Source organism: Neopsephotus bourkii, unplaced genomic scaffold (genome assembly GCF_033783945.1).
Source record: "Neopsephotus bourkii isolate Nb327-2 ecotype Australia unplaced genomic scaffold, CSIRO-AGI_Nbou_v1 NB_1632, whole genome shotgun sequence".
NCBI lineage: Eukaryota > Metazoa > Chordata > Aves > Psittaciformes > Psittacidae > Neopsephotus > Neopsephotus bourkii.
This window is the reverse complement of record NW_026902107.1, coordinates 1,179,633-1,200,369: the sequence shown is the minus strand read 5'-3', so window position 1 is coordinate 1,200,369 and position 20,737 is coordinate 1,179,633. Positions and strand designations below refer to the sequence as shown.

The 20,737-nt window shown below is 52.0% G+C and overlaps 1 protein-coding gene across 5 annotated transcripts in view; it reads left to right on the top strand.

Annotated features, from left to right (window-relative positions):
- Positions 1-5,783: 5,783 nt before the first annotated feature.
- The window catches only part of SCMH1 (Scm polycomb group protein homolog 1), a 58,593-nt gene continuing 43,639 nt past the window's right edge, over positions 5,784-20,737 (top strand). For all 5 annotated transcript variants that reach the window (XM_061373700.1, XM_061373699.1, XM_061373697.1 and 2 more), the window contains exons 1-2: positions 5,784-5,885; positions 18,405-18,511. The gene's annotated coding sequence lies outside the window, so the exon portion shown is untranslated. The remainder of the gene's footprint in view (positions 5,886-18,404; positions 18,512-20,737) is intronic.

Below are 20,737 nucleotides of genomic sequence, written 5' to 3'. Positions count from 1 at the left end.
TGATGCTTTGTGAGACAGCCTCTCATCCTGGGAAATGTGCTCTCCTGGCTCTTAGATGCAGTTTTGTGGATGCCTTTTCAAACACAGCAGCTGGACTGGGCCTGTGTAATGATGCTGATGGTTTTGCAGCACTAACCTGTCCTGCTCAGTCCTTTTGTCACCTGCAAACATTGCCATAGATGCTATGATTATCAGAGAATCAGAGAATCGCAATCAGCTGGGTTGGAAATGACCTTTAAGATCATCAAGTCCAACCCTTACGGCAGCACTGCCAAGGCCATCACTAACCCATGGCACCGACAGCCTCATCTACACGGTGTGTGAACACTGCCAGGGACAGTGATTCCATCATCTACATCTTTAATAAGCTCCACAGCTTATTATAGCCTATAGCTTAATAAAGCTATAGGCTATAATATATATATAGCTACTCCACAGCTCTTTCGTATTTCTAGTCATAGTAGGAAAAGCATCTCACCTTCATCTCAAAGGTGTTGGCAGGGAGCTCTGCCATGAAGCCAGAGATAGATAACATTCAACATTCCCAGTTTAAAGTACTTAATGATTTCCTTGCTGGTACCATTTCCACTCTGGCTTGTATCCAGTCTGCCAAGGTGCCTGCTTAAAACTGCTCACACATGGTCTGGACCAGTGTGGATGCTTTCAGCAGCCCCAATCTCCCATAGCAAAAACCATGAGTGTGTCCAGCAAGGCCTATTTCTATGCCAAAAGCCTGGAATTCTGTTGCTCAGCCAACACTTAGCTGTAGAAACTCGAATATCCTTCCCACCATTTGATTTGTGGCTTCCTCTCTCAAAGCATCAGACAACGTTGTAATGCCCCAATCCCTTGGGATTTTCCAAGCTTTCAAGGCTTGCTAAATCTCACCATTCACAACTCAGGCAGCTCCTGAGGCCCAGGTTTAGGCTTTCCAGAGTGTCCACATCAAAATACTCAGTGGCATGGAGCTTGCACCTTCATCCCTGATGGATTTCCCAGGGATAACCAGCCGAGCTGCAGCAGTACTTAGATGGACTCCTACCAGGCTCACAAAGCTTCCCAAAATCATACATCCTTCATCCACTCATGGACTCTGTGTTCCGGTTTCTTGATTCTGTGGTCTTTAAATCAGCATCAAATTCCTATGTTCTGTATTCCCAAGGGATATTCTCTTCTGAAGGGACCAAAAGGCGCTGTGCTCAGTGGCAGGGTGACCCCAGCAGCAGTCTGTGAGTTTCTTGCTTTGAAAGAGCTGCAAACTATTGGCAAGGTTTGGGAAGAGGAAAAATTTGGTCAGAAAAATTGAGCAGGGATAGGGACTTCCTGGAGAAACCTTTTTTCCAGGTACTCAGAATGGTCACAACATTGGGAAGAGAGCAATGGCTGGAATCCCATCTGTTTCACTGAAAAAGACGGGGGGAAATGGTGGACGATGATCCCAAATTGGTAGGTATGTGTTAAAGGGCAGGAAGGGCAAACCAATGGCAAGACATAGAAATAATGTTTTAGATCGATCCAGGTTCTCTGTGTCCAAGATGACCCCAAGTCAACGCCAGAAATGCAATGGGCCACTTAAGAAAAGATGAATCAAATTAAGCTGGAAAAGGGTTCATTTATATTAGATCTAAGGCAGAAGCTCTTCCCTGTGAGGGTGCTGAGGCGCTGGCACAGGGTGCCCAGAGAAGCTGTGGCTGCCCCATCCCTGGCAGTGCTCAAGGCCAGGTTGGACACAGGGGCTTGGAGCAAGCTGCTCCAGTGGAAGGGGTCCCTGCCATGGCAGGGGTTGGAGCTGGAGGAGCCTTAAGGTCCCTCCCAACCCAAACCATTCCATGATTCTATAAGTTGAACCCATAACATGAGCTGTTTCCTCATTCCAAGAATGTATTACCATTACCTTATTTCTTACCTGGTGCTGTTGCCCCAGAGGGGACACAGGGCTGCAGGGGGGGGTCTCCCCCAAGCAGAGGAGAGCAGGACACTGACAGATTTATCTTCTCCCATAGTCAGCTGCATACACGAGCATCAGGAAGCATCCCTCCGCTCCCTCAGCATGAGTGAGAGCACGGACACAGGCCACTGAGCAGCAAGTGACCATGCCCTGGCTCTTTCCTGGCCCCACTGCCCCTTCCCTGCAGTCCAGATGATTGACTTTCCCCATGCTGCCCCTCCGGGGCCATTGCAGCAGCTAATGACCCATGGCAGCAGCTCCTTGTGTCCTGGGGAATGGTGTTTCTTTCCAATAGGTGGATCAAAGAGGACTCTTGAGTCGGGAATCCCAATGGGAGGATGAGAGGTCGGCTTGGATGAAGACATGCAGTAATTTGTGAAGGGGATGAACAGACGAAACAAGCTATTAGGGAAAGTATTCGTGGCTGGTGGGATTAAAGAGCAACAGAAGGAAATGTTTAGAAAGAGGCAGGAACAAAGGAAATTCAAACCTGTGTGGGTCTATTAATAGACATAGGGAATTTATGAACAAATCAGGTGTTTGATAACTTCCTTAGGTCTGCCTCTGCAGAGAAACCGCAGCATTTCCCTTTCAAGACTGCTGGTAGCCAAGATATTTAAACAGCATAGACTCAAAATGAACTGGTTTTGTACACCTCAACCTGGATACCCCAAACAGCAGCATCCTTAAACACTCAGTGGAGGTATATAGCAGGCTTTTGAGACAGCAGACAACTGCTGAGAAAGGAAGGATGCTGGCATTGAGCTATTGTGGCAGTCTGAAATCAGATCATGCTGTCCAGTTAGAGATTAGAGTAAGAGGACAATGATTTATATGTACTCCAGCTTGGTGGGATGCTGAGCAGCAAAGGCAACCGTGCACAAGAAAGCAGCAGCTCTGGGAAGAAGTTAGGGGGGAGCAAAGCAAACCTGGACTGCAGGAGGGAGTCTTTAATAGATTTTTAGCTTAAATTTGGGTTCTAAACTAGGGGGTTTAGGTTAAATTTGGGTACCTCTACCCAAGGTATGGTGAGCAGGGTGGATGTGAGCCCTGAACACAGCACAGTGACCCCTCGGTGCTTTGCACCCAGGCATGGTGCTCTCAGTGGATGTGGAAAAGATAGAAGCAGTTGAATAAAGCCATCAGAAACAGGGGAAAGAGACGTGTTCTAATGAGGAAATGAGTTCTTTTGCCTCTCAAGGACACTGAGAGGGGACAGGGGCTGCAGGGGTTTGTAGGATGCAGCCTTCTTATGGAGACTTGTGCATTTGGCAGGGGCATGAACTGCCTGCAGACACCTGGGACATGAAGCCAGGCAACTTCCCACCACTTTTGCATCCACACAAAGGTGATTTTCCAGCCCACAAAGTCTTCAGAACAGAAGTGAACCCTCTGGGGAAGACCTACCCTGGGTAAATTCAGCAGCTGGCCTCAGTATGTGACTGCTTTGGGAAGGGAACGTATGGGAGGTCCTGCCAGGTGATGTGCTGCTTGTCAGGGCTTTAAACTCTGTCAATAACCTTTCCTCCTTGCCTTCAGTAGGTGGGAGGCCATTCATCCATTTCTGTGCCTTGGGAATCCTGCAGCCTTCATCCCAACACAGAAGATGGTGTTAACTTCCCCAAGGGAATGGGGTGAGGTGGTTTCAGACCCTGCTCAAAGGTTGGCCCATGGGCACTGATGGGAAAGGTGCCTCCTCTACCAGAGCCCTTGCTCGCATCAACCTCAGCATCAGCAATGGCTCCTGGCCAGGCCCAGGAGGTGCCACAGATCTGGCAGAGGAGAGGAAACGGATGAGTGATGGCTTCACCTTCCCTCCATCACATGTAACAACGCATTTGGCAGAGCTTTCTCAGGCACAACCTTCCCAACCTCAACCACAGGATGCACCAGGGATGGTCCTGCTGCTCTTTTGCTGCGGTTTTGACCAAAACCACCCAAGTTTCCATGTAACCCCCCCGAAATCATTCAGGGAGAGACTCAGACATTGGCCGTTCACTGCATTCACTTTGGAATGTTCAGGTCCTTTCTCCCTTCAGAAGACTTGTCATATATGTCAGGGAGTCACTCCAAAGTGATGCCCCCATTGCCCCAGTGGAAGCTCTGTGTCATAAGGAGTCACTGTTGCCCAACAGGAGTCCTTTATATCCACTGACCACTCACCTGAGCAACTCAGAAGGTGAGAACTGGAGCTCCAGGACCCGATGGTTTTGCCTTTGTTTCTCCAGGCAATCCAGCAAGCAGAGAGAGGACATGATCTCATGCTCTGTTTCCAGCTGTGCCATGACCTGGTTGCTATTTAAGATGAATGGCTTTCTTTAGTCATGATACCTTACAATGGAAGCAGGACCTTCGGCACAGCAAACCAGGCAGGCAGAATGTATGTGGGAAGCAAATGGGAAATAGCAGCTGGAAACCTGGCTCTGGGAATGCAGAGCCCAGACTGGTAAGGATGGGAGGTGGTTACAGTAGATGGAGGGAGCAGGTCTTGGGGTGAACAGACAGTGGGCTCTGCTATGGGCAGAGCTGGTGCATGGGGCTCAATGGGATGGCATGGGGTAGTGGGGGCAAAGGTGGCCCTTGCTACTGCCACATAGTCATAGAACCAAAGAACCATTTAGGTTGGAAAAGAGACCACCAAGTCCAACCCTTAACCCAGCACTGCCAAGGCCACCCCTAAACCACATCCCCAGTGCCACATCTCCATGTCTTTTAAATCCCTCCAGGGATGGGGACTCACCACGGCCCTGGGCAGCCCTTTCCAGTGCTTCACAACCCTTCTGGTGAATAGGGTGCTCCTATTATCCAATCTAAACATCCCCCAAAACAGGTTGAGGCCATTTGCCCAGGTTGGATGGGGCTTGGAGCAAGCTGCTGTAGTGGAAGGTGCCCCTGCCCATGGCAGGGGGGGGAATCTGATGAGCATTAAGGTCCCTTCAACCCAAACCAGTCTGGGATTCCGTGATTGCTTCTCATCCTATCACTGGTTGCTTGTGAGGTCCCTCACTAAGGGATGCAAGGGGGAGGTTTTGGGTGCCATGTGTAGACTCCGGATGCTCTGCAGGACAAAGGGGTCCATTTCGGGTCAGGAGACGTCACCAAGGTCCACGGTGACCTGCTCACGGTGCTGGCTTGCACAGGGGTCTCTCTGTATATGAGGTGCGGATGCTGCCATGAAGGTAATGAATTGCAACAGTGGTATGAGGTATCCTTCAGCTGGGCATCAAAGGGGTCTTACCCGGGGGGATGCTGGGGGCACTGAGGTTCAGCTGTGGCATCTCTAGCTGGAAAGAGGGTATCTGGGGGTTGTCTGTCCCCAGGGCATCTCCAGTGGGGCCCATCCATGCATGGGACTGTCCCCAGTGGGGATGCAGACACAGGTGGATGCACTCTGTGGTACTCAGAGGGTCTCTGGTGGGTGCTGGGGGTCACAGTGGGGGTCTGCCCTGTGCCCAGAATGTCACAAGTGGGCACGGGGGGATCCATCCTCAGGATGGGGATCATGGGGGGGGAGGTCTGCCCCTACCCGGTGTGGCTCGGCTGGGCACAGGCAGGTCCTCTCCAGCAGTATGGAACACGGTGAGGGGCTGCCTCTGCCCGGAGCGTGGGGCGAGCACCGGGGCCCATCCCTGCCTGAGGACTGGACCCGAATGGGGGGGGCGCGAGGACCGAGCCGAGCCGAGCCGAGCCGAGCCGGGCCGGGCCGGGCCGAGCCGAGCCGAGCCGGGCCGGGCCGGGCCGAGCCGAGCCGAGCCGAGCCGAGCCGAGCCGAGCCGAGTAGAGCCGAACGGACCCAACCTCAGTTCGGCCCGGCTCGGCTGCCCCCGAGCGAGGCGCGGGGCCGTCCCGAGCGGCAGGGGGCGGCGCGGTGCCGCTCCCGCCTTCCCTGCGCGTCGGAAACATGGCGGCGGCGAGGGACTGAGCAGCGGCCGCGCAGGTGAGGGGGAGCGGCGGGCGCGGTGCGGCCCGGTCCGGCCCGGCGAGGCGCTGCTGGAGGCCGGGCGCGGGTCGGACACTCGTGCTCCGCGCTGGTCAACGCGACAGGCCCCGGCCCGGTATGGATCCCTCCTGTCAGCGCGGCCCGGCCGCCGCCTCACCCGCGGGGCCCGGCTGCGGCCTGTCACCGCCGGCACCTGTTGGTGCCCCTCAGGGACCCCCCTCCGGAGGCTCCCCGGCCTCGCACGGCCGCCCGCGGCCGCCTCTTTCCGGCCGGGCTGCAGCGCCCAGTGAGGCACCTCCGAGGGGCTTTGTTGTTCTTCCAGGTGTCCCCGGGCAGGGCTCTGCCAGCGAGGGGGGGACGCCTGGGGCCGAGCTCCTCTGGCGGCAGCCCCGGGCCGCGGTTACCGCGTTCCCCCGGGGGCCTGCGGGTGGTTTCTGCGGACCGCAGCCTGCCCTGCTCCCCCCTGCGCTGGGCGGTATCTGCTTGTGTGGAAAGGGAAGCGAGACTGAGGTGCTGGAGGATTCCCCGGAGGTGCCCCCTCTCCCCGCCTGCGGGTAGTGCCCGGGGGAGGTTCATGCCCGAGGAAGGCTTTTGGCCCTCCAGGACCTCAGTGAAAGCCTCCTGTAACCCCGGTGCATTGGGGAACCCAGCGATGCTCTGAGCCGGACCCGCCGTGAGGACCCCGACACTGGAAGGCGTCCAGGGTGATCCCAGGGACAGGATGGAGAAATCCCATAACCGCCATCCGCAGGGAACCGTCTGTGCTTCCTCGTCAGCCCCCCCGGGTTGAACGCTCGAGTAGAGCTGGGAGTAAGGCAAGATCTGAGTGTTTGTGCACAGTGCGGTGTTTAACAACACGGCGTCAGGCTGGCTCCTGCCGCACGTTTGGCTCTTTGAAGCTCCTGTGTGGTACCGTGGCAGCAGTTTGGAGCCTTGACAACTAAAGGTAGAGAATAAGAACAGGCGGCCTAAGTTTGGGATGCGCTGAGCAGCTTGGCTCGCTCTGGCCTCAGGTGCTTTCTAAGCTCAGCAGCTGGATCCTAACCTAATCGTTTCCATGGGTAAAGGCAGGATGTGGAGCCCCAGCTCCGGGGTACCCAGCTTTGATTTTTGGCTCTGTTTCTGTTTACTGTTGTTGTTGATAGCAAGCACTGTGCACTGAGTGGCTGCGAACAGCCATGTGGTAGCTCCTCCTCGGCAGCCAGTAATAGTGGGGAAAACACTCTCCCATCTCTGTTCAACTGCCTGAGCGATAGTTGTACAGAGCTGCTGTGGCTGCCTCTCCTCTTCCTCCCCTTCCTTCTCCCTTCCTTCCTCTTTCTCTCAGCCTTCCTCTTCTTTTACCCTCACACTTCAGCTGCCCGGGCCTCGGTGTCCCATGCACTTGCTGGAAATCTTTGGACTATGGGATGCTGGTTTCATACCTCCCTTGTGCTTCATAGCGAGCTTGGTGTTAAACCTGCGCTCATGACAAGCTGCTGGGGGCTGCAGGTTGGGGAGTTCAAGATGTGCCCAGCAGATGGTATGGAAATGCAGGAACAGGGGAATCCTTTACAATAATGCAAGGAAATACAGCTGTTTCTGTGCTATTTAAAGTATTTGTTGTATGAAAGGTTAAAGTGTGCTTTGAGAGAGAGATACCCTGACCCTCATCTTCCTCTTTCGGTGTGTATGTCTTAGGAAATGCTAAACCTGCATCTTTATGATCTGCTTTTTAGTCCAGTAGTTGGTATTAAATCAGGTGGTTAATGAAAAGAAAGCAAACGTAGGGTTTGGAAAAGAAGCTGTGCCTCCTGGCTTTCCTGTGTCTCAGATTTTAATGGTGTTTGAGTCACTTCTCTGGAAACTTGGTGACTTTTGCAGCACAGTTTGGTGTCTTTAAATGAAAGATGCTGTTGGGATATAAAGTGGTGATGTTCTTCATCAAGCAGCTGTGTTTCAGACTGGATGTATTATGGGGGCTGTGGCCTCACTGTGTATCTAATTTAAAGGCATCTCTGGCACTTTGTTTCATAGCCTCGGACACAGTCTCTCTAGCAAGGAACCCCAGAGCTGTTTTTGTCCTTTCCCAGCCCAGGATAAGGTCAGGTCCACATCTGAACCCTTCCTGAGTAAAGCTGCTTCTTTTAAGGCCCTTCCTGCTGGCATTTTCACATCCTGTATGTGAAGTTGCACACATGATGCACGCTGACACTTGGGCCTCCTTGCCAAGAGAGAGAGTTTATGGGGTTTAATTGAAACCTTTGTCTTGAGCTTCAAGTCTGTTCCTTCCTCTCTGATCTCCAGGGCACATGGAGGACACTCTGCTTCTGACATCTCTGTAGCTCATTTGAAGTCTTTTTCTTCCTCTTCCTAAGCAGAACAAGCTCTGTTTCTCTGCTCTTTTCACATGGGTTTGATCTCTGCCCCTCTCTGGGCTTTCCTTAAGGCACTGTGGTCAGGCTGAGCTTGGCAGGACCATGTTAATGGGATAATTGTATAAGTGGGCCCAAGGGACCCGGTTTTGGGTACATCTAAGCACTGTTATGTGAAAAAGAATGATCAGATGTTTGCATGTTAAACTGCGCATTTGTGGCAAAGGACTTGGCGTGCTCAGTGAGCTCCGATGTGTACAACCTGGAGTAGCGTGCTAGCAGCGTGGGCTCAGAGCTGGTGTAAGTTAAAGCTTGGCGTGTTTGAGTCTCTTAAAGCCATAATGTTTGTATCTCACCCCCTGCCTTTGTTCCGTTTCTTTTCCTTGGCTGTAACTGAATGCAGTTTGTGATGAGACAAACAGAGCTCTAGTAGCTTCCTCGACCATTTGTGTTTGCAAAGTTTCCTACCAGGGTGGCCCGCAGGAGTAAAGCAAGAGGCACTGAGGGCAGGGTAGCAGCTCTGGCTGCCAGCTGCTCTTGCAGGGTGCTTCATTTCCTATAATACTACTGTTTTGTATAACTCAGTAACACGCCCAGGTAAAAATCGTCCCCACAATTAAACTGTGTAACAGAATGGTAACTCTGACCCCCTCTTCCAACTCAGCATTACACCCTGGTGTAGCCTGTGCCCTCCAAGCTGCAGGACATGAGCAACACTGAAGAGAAGCTGCGTGTAGATCTCAGACCGGCTTCCAGCATCTGAAGGGTGCTGAAGAGGAACTCTTCAGCAGGGACTGTATTGGTAGGGCAAGGGGTGATGGGTTCAAACTGAAAGAGGGGAAGTTCAGGTTAGATATAAGGAAGAAGTTCTTCCCTGTGAGGGTGGTGAGGCACTGGCACAGGGTGCCCAGAGAAGTGGTAAATGTGGTAAACCCCTGGCAGTGTTCAAGGCAAGGTTGGACAGAGCCTTGGGTGACATGGTCTAGTGTGAGGCATCCCTGCCCATGGCAGCGGGTTGGAACTGGATGAGCTTTCAGGTCGTTTCCAGCCCAAACCAGTCCGGGATTCCATGATTTGCAGGATGTCAAGGTCTAGTCCTATTTTTAATACATTTGTAAACTCCTTTCTTACCAAGCTGAACAGTGGAGACTTACAAAAAGCTTACTCGGTGTTTAAAGTGATAATGAGAGTCTGAAAGGAGTGGGAAGCACATGGGATCTGCTGTGTGTATCACCAGGTCTCACTGGGCTTGGAGCAAACAGGACTTGTCCATATTGGTGTCCAACCAGTATGTGGTGGGGGGCACCTCGAGCACCGGGGGTCACCAGCACCTCTTGTTGTGAAGCTTTGCTCCCTGCTGCCTGTCCTGCAGAGCCAGCTCTGTTACCTCAGCTGTGAGCTCTCACCGAGCAGAAGGAGAGGTCAGGACCAGGGACATGGCTGCAGCCTGGCTGGTGCTGGAAGCTTTAATTCCCAGAGATTTCCATCTGCATTAAATGCCCTTTAAACCCCAGAATAATGCTCAGCCCTTCTGCAGAGGTTTCTGACAGACATCCCCAGCAGATGCGGATGCTGTGATGTACAGTGATGCAATCTGCAAGGTTTGCTGAGACACCTACCAAACGCTTCTGCTGCTGGAGCAGGGGTTTCAGCAGAGTTGGTGCCTGTGCATGGCCTCATGGCTTTATGCACACTCATCCTGAGTGAAAATCAAGAATTTGCCTGTGAACTGAAGGAAGAGATTCACTTTTTTGGCTGCTTCTGCTGTTTGTGTGGCAGCTTGGTCCCACAGGCCAGGCGGATGGAGGGGTGTCATAAGCTGCTGTCTACCAGCACACCTCTTGCTGAGATCTCTTGTCAGCAGCAGTAAGTCACTCTTGCAGCTTCGCTGGTCACTGGAGGTAAGGAAATGAGCAGAAATAAGTTGTTATGGCCATTACCAACACAACATAGAAGTGACTTGAGAGTTCAGTGCTGTTTGTTTCCCTCTCTCATCCCTCTCCATTTCTTGCTGACAGGTTTTCTGGTACGTGTTGTGAATCAGATGGTATCAGCAGCTCAGATCCTGTCTCCTTTGGAGGTGCCTCCTCCCAGCTGACATGCTCTGAGTAACTCTTAGGTTTTCCAGGCTGACACAGTGTGAACACTGCAGAAGCCTCCCCGTGGCTCAGGTTTGTTTTTAACAGCGGAAACCGTAGGAGTAGATGCCAGTGGAAATTTGTGAAGTTCCTTCTTTGCCCATGAAGAAACACGAGATTCCTCCCGCTCCCAGGTTGGAATGTCCAGTGTTCTGCAGGACACTGCTTCAGGTCCCTTCTCCTGGATGTGGTGGGGAGGCAACGGGTTTGGTTTACAAGCTGCTGGAGCTGCCCCTGCTGGCAGTTTGCTAAGGGTGGATGCACCCTTCGGAGCTCCTCTGGAGTGCTGCTGATGTTTGGCTCCAGGGAAAAGTCCTGCTGGGAAGAGCAGTTGCTTTCCAGCAAGGAATTTGTGTCTGGGATGGGGGAGGAGCTGGAGGAAGCTCGTGCTGTTTCTCTCAGTTCAGCACTGACAGAGCCCTGCACAGAGGGAAAAGCGCAGCCTGAGTGAGCTACGGCCTCTTTGGATGCCGTTTGCCATCACCCTCCCGCTGCCTGCCTGGAAGAGGCAGCACTGCCAGTGCTCAGAACCAGCTTTTAGCCATCCTGACCTCCCCTTCTGTGGTGGCTGCACATTATCCCCTGCTCCTGGGCCTCTCTTTCCCTCCCCTGTTCCTCCCATCACGCTGAGTGTTTGAAGTGGTGGGACACGCTTCCAGCTGTGCCTCCAGCAAACGGGGGAGTGATTTGTGTTCCCTGCCTGCTCCCTCTGGGAGAGCTTTCTAGGCCTGCCTGCCAGAGGCTGCTGCCCTCCCAGTGTCCCCAGCCACAGGGAGGCCTTAAGAGCCCAGCCAGGCTGCACACACATTGTGGGGGGACAGGGACAAGCTCCAGGCAAGAGCTCAGGCTTGGCTGTGGCTACTGGAACACCAACCACACCATGCTGCCTTATGTCCCTGAAAGCAGCTGGGCTGCAGAGGTGCCTGTGTTAGGGTGAGGTTTGCTCCCCAGCTTGGGTTGAATGTGCTGGGAGGGCTCTGCAGTGTCAGGGCATCACCTGGTGTCCCCTCAGTGCTGCCACTGCAGGAGTGCCTCCCCTCCCTGCACCCCTCTGTTGCTGCAGCGTGGCCATTCCTGCCCGAGTGGCACATGGAAGGGGGGAGGAATCCCTGCTCTCTGCACGCAGGGTGTTACTTGAGGCAAAGTGAGCAGGCAGAAGGGCTTGGTGTGGACCAAGGAGGAAGTTGCACCAATTGCACTTGCTAAAAATAAGCTCTCCACGCGCTGCCTCTTTGCTTTGGGGCTTTTTTTTGGTCTTGTTCCAGCAAATTCAGACAAAAACGCTCCAGCCCATCAAATCCTGCAGTGGTTGTGTGCTGTGTGATCAGGTATGTGCTGATGGAGGAAGTCTTGGTTGTTTCAGTGTCTCTAGAAGTGACCTTGAAGGATTACCTACATGCAGTGTTTCCTAGAGCTTTGCCTAAGCTGTTCTTAAAGATTTCCAATGCTGGTGATTCACTTTCCTGGGCAGACTCCTGCAGTGCCTGACTCTTTGGATGATTAAGGAGCTTTGCTTGATTTCAGGCTGGGATTGCTGTACTTTAACCCCATCGTTTTGACATTTCACCTTCTCTCTGGCAGGCTACCAAAGAACCAAGCTGTGAATGTAAGAGCAATCATTTGTATAGAGGCTGATCTTCCTTCCCACCTTTCCTTCTGTGTGCAGGGTCTGCTGGCTCTCCTGTATTTAATAACACATCTGTGGTGGCCAGGAAGCCCATGTCCCAGCTGCTTGGGTTGTACTGACCATAACTGTCCCTGCTATGTGCTGAAGTCAGTGAGAATGTGATGCTGGAGGTGAGGTGTGTTTTGTGAACATTGAACATCACAATTCCCCCGTTGTCTCGTGTAGCACCTCTCAGATGTCTTGCAGAGGTTTTGCTTACTTATACATCTGATCAAATCAACAAGATGACCTAAAAACTTCCATGACTTCAAAACATCACCTGGAGCTGCTGCTGCTGGTGCTGAGTAGTGTCACTGTGGCTGAGTAGGAAGGAGCAGAACGTTGTTCTTTGTCAGGGGTGGGTTTTGTCTCTTTTACCTGTGTTTGAGCGTTCTATGAAGTGTGCATCTGCAGCTGATGCCCCGTCCCTCTCCAGGCCATGAGCATTCTCATAACATGTATTCGTATCAGTCATTGCTGGAATTGTCAGGGTGCATTTCAGGGCGAGATCTGCAGTTCTGCTCTATAGGCTGTGATGGTTTTCCTCACAAAGGGTTTAAAAAGGGACAAGGCACTCTCAGGTCTTTCCTGGGATGGGAGTTACTTGTGGCAGAGCCTGGATTCCTGCCCATAGAGCAGGAACGGTACTGCAGCTGTCTGCATTGCATGAAGAGCTCTGTAACACAGTTACCCTGCTTCTTACTGTGTTTTCTAGCTACTAGTATGTGCTGAGTGTTAACTCCAGGGCTCATGTTTCCCTGCCTTGTGGTGTTTTACCAGCAGTGTGTGACTGTTCCTGCAGCCCTGTGAGGAGAGACCACAGCAACAAGGCTGCATGATGCTTCTACAGAGCTCCTGCCCTCCTGGACATCCTTGCCATGCTCATTTTTAGCCTCTTTGTGTTTTAAACCTCATCATTTTATTGGTGTTTTGCTTCTGCAGAAGCCCCTGGTGAAACTTTTCACTATTGCCTGTACCTAGAGCACATTTGTGTTGCCCAGCAGTTGTTTGAACACTTCTGGTGGCTGGATGTCTCTGCAACCTGCTCAGAAATGCCCCCCTGGGCTGGGCAGTGGTGTCCTGGTGGCCACTGCACAGCTCCAGCACAGTTTCTGGTCTCTGGCAAGCTTGTGCCTGCCTGCACAAAGACCATGGAGACATCCTCATCTTCAGCTCATGGCCCAAGTTGTTGGTCAGGCTCCTGAAGAAGGTAACTCTGGGGTCTCCAGTAGATTGTGCTTTCCAACCCAAACCACTCTGTGATTCTCTGTGCCCTCCATGGGCAGCCTTTAACTTTTGCACTGTTTTCTTTATATTTGTATGTGGGTTTTTTAAGAAGCAAAGCAACACCAGTCCTTAAAAGCAGTTCTGATTCTTCCACAAGGTGTGAATTCCTTCAGCGTCATCTTCCTGAAGAGGATTTGAAGGGCCAGAGTGCTCACAGGAGCGTCAGATATAGAATCATAGAATGGTTTGGGTTGGAAAGGACCTTAAGACCGTCCAGTTCCAGCCCCCTGCCGTGGACAGGGATGCCTCACACTAGGCCATGTCACCAAAGGCTCTGTCCAGCCTGGCCTTGAACACTGCCAGGGATGGAGCCACTTCTCTGGGCACCCTGTGCCAGTGCCTCACCACCTTCACAGGGAAGAACTTCTGCCTTCTATCTAACCTGAACTTCCCCTGTTTCAGTTTAAATCCGTCACCCCTTGTCCAATCATTCCAGTCCCTCTCCAGCATCCTTGTAGCCCCCTTCAGACACTGGAAGTGGCTCTGAGGTCTCCATGCAGCTTCTCTTGCCCAGGCTGAACAGCCCCAATGTTCTGAGCTTGGCTCCATACAGGAGGTGCTGCAGCCCCTGAGCATCCTCACAGCCTCCTCTGGACTTGCTCCAACAGCTCCATGTCCTTCTTATGGTGAGGACACCAGAACTGCACTCAGTACTGGAGCAGGCGGCTGTAAGTCCCAGCTCATCCATAGACAAGGCTGTGCTGAGAAGACTGAACATGTTAAGGGCCTTCCTTTTGGCACACTCAAGCCAGTCTCTCACCTGGGTGAGTTTTTAAGCCCTTTCCTCTCTCTGTTTGTCTGAATATCCTGTGCCTGGGGCTGCCAGATGTGTAGTTTTTATTGCAACCTCTTGAATGTTGATGGAGAGCAAGGTGATCACTGCACACAGAGATACACTGCAAGATGCTTCTGTTCTGAGCCAAGGCCCATGCTGGGTTGATTTAGTTGGGGTTTTTTAGGAGAAGGAAATGGGAATTTTGGGAATCCTACAAGGTTTTATTTCATTTCCTCTGCAGTCATGAGAGGTGGTAACTGCTGCAGCCTCCCTCGTGGTGCTGAGTGATCCCTCCCAGAGGTCTCTGGTTTTCATCTTCCCTTGAGCTTATGTGAGCGGTGTCTGGTGATCCAGCAGTCACTTGCTGGGAGGTTGGACCCTCTCCTCTTCCCTCCAACCTGAAGGTGTTCAAAAGGAAGTCAGAAGGTTGATGTTTTCATCATGGAGACGTGGTCTGTCCGAGGTTTTTGTATGGTTTTGTCTCTCTTAAAATACATTCTCCCCTGAGGCTTGGCTCGGGCTTAAGGAAGTGTGTTGTTCATGAGCCCATCTTCGAGACACCTCAGTGTCTTAACATCTTTCACAAGAACGCCTTGCTGAGGAGCCAGGTATGAGGTCTGGAGTTTATCAGTCCACTTCTTACATGGTAGGAAGATAAAATTAGTTCCAGAGAGGGAGGGATGCTGGAAACAACACAAAACCCTTCTGGTAGAAAGAGCAGTGATGGTTTGCAGCCAGCAGCTATTTCAGATCACACAAGAGGATCAGTACTCGAGATGGAAATACCAACCTTCAGTTTTGCAGTGCTTCTTAGTAGTATGAAGGTGTATGTATGTGTATGAAGGTAAGGGCCCTCCAGAGCTGACAAGGGGAGATGCTTTCAGGGTGCCACAGCTTCATCGGCTTTTGTCTGGAGCTGCCAGGATGTGGCTTTGCATGGACAAGGAGAAATAAAGCTCCAGTCCTCCCAGGAGGATGGTAACAGGGAGGTGGAGGGAAATAACCTGTTGGTCAAGATAAATCCTGACTCACTCTTCGATGTGGGCAGCTACTCACTCTTGGTAGTTTCCTTCAGGCCCCATGTAAGTGTTTGTTGTTTGGTTTTAGTACCCCTTGGCTGCAGCTGCCTCCAGGGAGGCCGGTGCTGGAGTTCTCTGCTGGTCCCTGGCTTCTCCCAGAGGCCCAGGTCACTGGGCTGCCTCACCAGAGCACACTGTGAGAAGTGCTCCAAGGGCTGGAGCTGGGCTGGGTCAGCCTGGAGAAGAGAAGGCTCCTGAAGGGGAGACCTTAGAGCAGCTCCAGTGCCCAAAGGGGCTGCAGGAAAGCTGGAGAGGGGCTTGGGACAAGGGCCTGTAGGGACAGGCCAAGGGGAATGGCTTGAACCTGCCCGAGGGGAGACTGAGCTGAGCTCTTAGGCAGAAGCTCTTCCCTGTGAGGGTGCTGAGGCGCTGGCACAGGGTGCCCAGAGAAGCTGTGGCTGCCCCATCCCTGGCAGTGCTCAAGGCCAGGTTGGACACAGGGGCTTGGAGCAAGCTGCTCCAGTGGAAGGGGTCCCTGCCCGCAGCAGGGGTTGGAGCTGGAGGAGCTTTAAGGTCCCTTCCAGCACAAACCATTCTGTGATTCTATGATAAAACCATGATTTTAGACCAGCAAAAGGTCTGATGTCTGCAGGCCAGGCAGGAATCTGAGGAGCTAAGACTGGTGTGGAAGCCAAAGGAGGTAGAAGTGTTCCAAATCCCGTGCTGACAGCCCTAGTTTCTCAAGCTGAAAGTGCCCCACCATAGAAATGAAACATGGCAATAAAGAGCTATTCAGTGAGCAGGACGAGGTGGTTTCTCTGCATCTGCTCTCATGTCTCTATGCCTGATTTCCTCATTGGGTCAGGATGCAACCGGCTGCTCCCATGCAACCCATAGTGCCCATAAGGGCTTCCAGAATGGAGCTGTAACAGGACCCAGCACAGCCTGAGCCCCACGTTGGGAAGCTGGAATGGGAACACTGGCATCACCCCTCTTGGGCAGGGGCTTAAGAATGCTGCCCTCACATTTCCCAAGGGAATTTATAGGGAAGAACTCTTTATTATTGGGAAAATTGATAGTATTTGATGGGAAGATCCCTGTGAAGGAGAAGTTGAAGCATAGGTTCTGTGGAAGGGGTTTTAGGAGCTGGACTGCTCATGGTGCTTGAGACCCATGTTCTTGTGGGGAAACAAATCAACGGCCTTTTTTGCATTATGAGAAACCATCAGGATTCTCTTGTTGCTGTCCCATGGGATTCCCAGGCAGCATCATTCTCACAGTCCTCTGGCAATATGCGGAGTTTCCTTCTTCTTTTCACCCTCCTAATCTGTGGGGCTTGTATCCGACCCCATAAAACCATTTTCCAGCCTCACTGTTGGGAGTTTTCTTCCTCTCCTTTCTGAAGACGTCTTGCCTGCTGGCAACTGCATTGTCCAGAGAGATTTGAAGCTTGGCACGCTGTCAACAAAACTTCAGTTGCCCTTTCAGTCAATCACAGTAGTGCTGTGAAGTGCCTTGGCCTCCAGCCCGTGGGTCACCAGAAGCTTCCTCATATAATAGGAAGTCCAAACAACCCCAGGAAACCCATTCCGATGTGAGTGGGGCCTTTAGTGGAAGAAAGAAGTGCTTAGAAGAGACATTAAGAACCTCAGCTTTAACTCTTTTCATAATTATGCACTCCAGAGGAGCAGGGGCTTTGTGGATAAAGAGATTACATGCGTCTGATGAGGTCTGGGGAGATGTGACAGCAGCTTCTACCCACACTTTCCCCCTCCTTGTTTTAGTGCTGGTGCAGTCACAACACTGACTGGAAGGATATTGCAGAGCAAGGCTGCCTCATAGCCACGAAGGTCCCGTGCAACCTGGCACAGGTAAATTGGATCATTCTTCCCTTAGCGCTGATAAGGATGAGCTTTTGGAAGAGCAGTGCGGGGAGAACTTAATTAGATTAAGTTGCATGTCCAGGATGTGTGGAGAAACCAGCCATAGGAGGCAGGGACACCCTGGGATGCGCTTCCCACCCCTGCCTGGCTCTGAGCTGCCTTTATCCTTTGAACAAGCAAAAGGAAAATACATCTGAGGTGTAAATCTCAGTGTAAACCAGTGCAGGGGTAACAAAACCAGGTCTCATGCTGGTGTCCTGCCTCTGGCTGTGACCTGATGCTGGCAGCCAGGCAGCAGGGGAGGAAATCAGCTTTTGTTGGCCAAAGCGGGGCTGGAGCAACCTCATCTGGTGGAAAGTATTCCTGCCTATGGCAGGGGCTGGAACTGGATGATCTTAGGTCCTTTTCAACCCAGATCAGTCTGTGATTTAACCTGCCCGAGGGGAGACTGAGCTGAGCTCTTAGGCAGAAGCTCTTCCCTGTGAGGGTGCTGAGGCGCTGGCACAGGGTGCCCAGAGAAGCTGTGGCTGCCCCATCCCTGGCAGTGTTCAAGGCCAGGTTGGACACAGGGGCTTGGAGCAAGCTGCTCCAGTGGAAGGGGTCCCTGCCCATGGCAGGGGTTGGAGCTGGGTGAGCTTTAAGGTCCCTTCAACCCAGACCAGACTGGGATTCAGTGAAAAATGCAGGAGCTGATGGGGTGATGCGGGGTCAGGATTTAGGGGTCTCCCCACTTCCCACTCATCTGTTCCTTTGGCTGGCAGTGCCAGTGGCTCTGTGCTCTGATGCGATTACAAATGTGGGTTTGCTTTTGAATGTCTTTGTCCTTTATTACTGTTACTTACTTACTTGTCTTGATAACAGCCTCTATAAGAATGTTATCCACACCATGTTGCATGTCTGTGAGCTTCCCATACACACATTTCCTTCTCCCTGCTATATACTTCCAGCATTTCAGTGTTACAGTTTGCCCTGCTGCACTGGGGAAGGGAGAATTTGACATCCCCAATTCACTCCCTTCACGCTCTTCATTATTTATATGCCTCTCCTGTGGTCTCTCTTCTTTTTATTCTTAATCAGCTCTAGTCTTTTAAATCCTTCTTTGTGTGATAGTTTCATTCTACAAAGGCTGAACTAGTTTGTAGCAGCTCGGTTGATGTGATCTTGCTCATCTCCAAGGTGTTTAACAGCACCGTGTACCCATCGCAAGCTGCACTTAAACTGTGTCAAGTCCTGCGCTGCTTCGCTATGGGAAGGGGGAATGTTTGTTGCAGCTGCCTTTCAATTTAAATTTGGATGTTTTAAATGAATTAAATATGAACATGAATAATGCAAGCGGTAACCCAGCCTTTCTGCAATGAAATGCAGACTTCTGCGTTTTGTCTCTCTGCTGCCAGGTTTTGATATGCCGCAGTGTTTGGACTGACTTTGGTGGCTTGGAGGAGTGATGGGGAACTAGAGCTCATGACAGTTCAGAGGAGCCCCTGGCACTTTTGAGATCCCGGTGAGTGGAAGTTGTTTGAAACTCTGGGAAAGGCACTTTACCCGCTGCAAAAGGCAGCATGTCAGTTGGCCTTTATAGATTGGAAGGGATTGAAATCAACTCGCACATTGAGCTGTTCTTTGAGGGTATAACCCTGAAACCAACACCATGTAAGTGTGGTTCATGCTTCCAGGATTGTCATGCTATCTGCAAGCATGAGAAATACAGCGTTGGAAAAAGAAGGGAGTTTTAACTGGGATACACAGCTCTGCACAAGTGTCAGGTTTGGATGTGGAGTATTGCATGTGCTGGGCTGGGTAAACCTCCAGTGCTTCATCTGATGCAAAAGTGTCTCTGTGTCATTGACCCAGCTGACAGGGTCTCATCAGGGGGGTGTGTCTGGGGTCACTGACCATGCAGACAGCTCGCTTTTCCCCCTCAGATACCACTTGGTAGCTTCTGCTATTCATTAAGACTTTTTTTCTAGCCTCCAGTCCCTGAGCAGTGCACAGGCCACATCCATCCATCCTGCAGTGCCTGTTCTGCTGATTGCTTTCATCCCTCTAGACTGACGTCTGTCTTCTTCACTGGCGTGTTTCAGGCTTGCCAAAGCCTACAGGACAGCTCCACTTGCCTTCCAATCAGGTGTCAGCGAGATGAAATCGTAGGGTGCTTTGAGTTGGAAGGGAAATGACTTTAAGCTGAAAGAGGAGAGACTGAGCTGAGCTCTTAGGCAGAAGCTCTTCCCTGTGAGGGTGCTGAGGCGCTGGCACAGGGTGCCCAGAGAAGCTGTGGCTGCCCCATCCCTGGCAGTGCTCAAGGCCAGGTTGGACACAGGGGCTTGGAGCAAGCTGCTCCAGTGGAAGGGGTCCCTGCCTGTGGCAGGGGTTGGAGCTGGAGGAGCTTTAAGGCCCCTTCAACCCAAACCAGGCTGGGATTTTATGAATTTCTGGAGTTGTGTGGTCCAGCCCCACGTGCAGAGCTGGGGGGAAGTCAGACCCAGCTCCAAGGTTGGACCAGGCTGCTCGGGGTGGTACCCAGGGGTACTTGGAGTATATCCAAGGATGGAGATTTTCCAGGTTTGCTGGGCAGCTACTGAATGAAATCACAGCCAGTGGGAATTGCCAAGCCCCATGTCAGTAAAGCCCAGCTTATACCAGTTCCAGAAGGGCACACTGGCTATGTCTCTGTGGGTAAAGAGCCTTGTGCAGCAACTGGTCCCTGTCCCTGGGAGGCTGATGGCTCCCATCTGCACTGTGCAGGGCTGGTGGGATGAACACACTCAGTGTGGAGTTTGGCTTCAGCTCTTCTCTGAGCATTACATGTCCCTGAGGCACAATCATTACTTGCCATGGGTTTTTTCATGTTTGAGTCACGATTTTGCAGGATAAAACCCTGTGCTGCTGTCCTGTGTTGTGAGAACGTCTTTGGCAGCTGATGGTGCATGGTGCTGGAGCACTGCAAAGGGTGGCAGGAGCCAGGCTGGGACCATCTCCTTCAGACAGGTTCTTGGGAGCATATTTTGGAGAGTGCAGTCCCCAGGCTGGCACCCTCCAGAGCTGGGGTCCCCATGCAGCCCAAGTCACCTCCTTTAGGGAAGAGTCACCTTCTTATGTTGTTTTTTAATAGGAGCACCATTTAAATGTCTCATTCTCCTCCACCACGTGCTGGGAGCCCACTGGGACCAGCACCCATCTGTGCACTTTACACGTAGCTGGAGTTACTCCTGTTGCTGTCTGTGTGCGCATAGGGAGTGCAGGAATTTCACCTCCCAAGTCCCAGCCTGAGCATCTCACACACAGCCAAACACTTCAGCAGGGAAGGCTGCTCATCCCTGCGGCAGGGCTCCGAAGTGCTCAGGCTGAAGGAGCTTTTCAGAAGCATCTGAGGAGCACAGGAACACCCATCCCAGGCCAGACTTGTGAGATTTATGATCCGCGTTTAGGTACTTCAGCCAGGCCCATGTCTGAGCAGAGCAGAGAGCAGAGGTGAGGAGCCAGAGATGGTGAATGCATGTCTGGTGCCTTTACATAAACCCCTTTCACCCTGAGGGGGACTGTCCCTACCATGACTGCTGGCTTTTAATAAAAATGCCTGGAGAAAATGATGAAGAGAAGCATTAAAAGTTGTAAATAAGCTTTCCCATGTAGATTACCTTCTGCTCCTGAAAGGAAAAGAAACTTTACTCCTTTCACAAGTGTGCACAAACAAACACGCTATTTATGAGAGTGGCAATGAGAGGCTCCT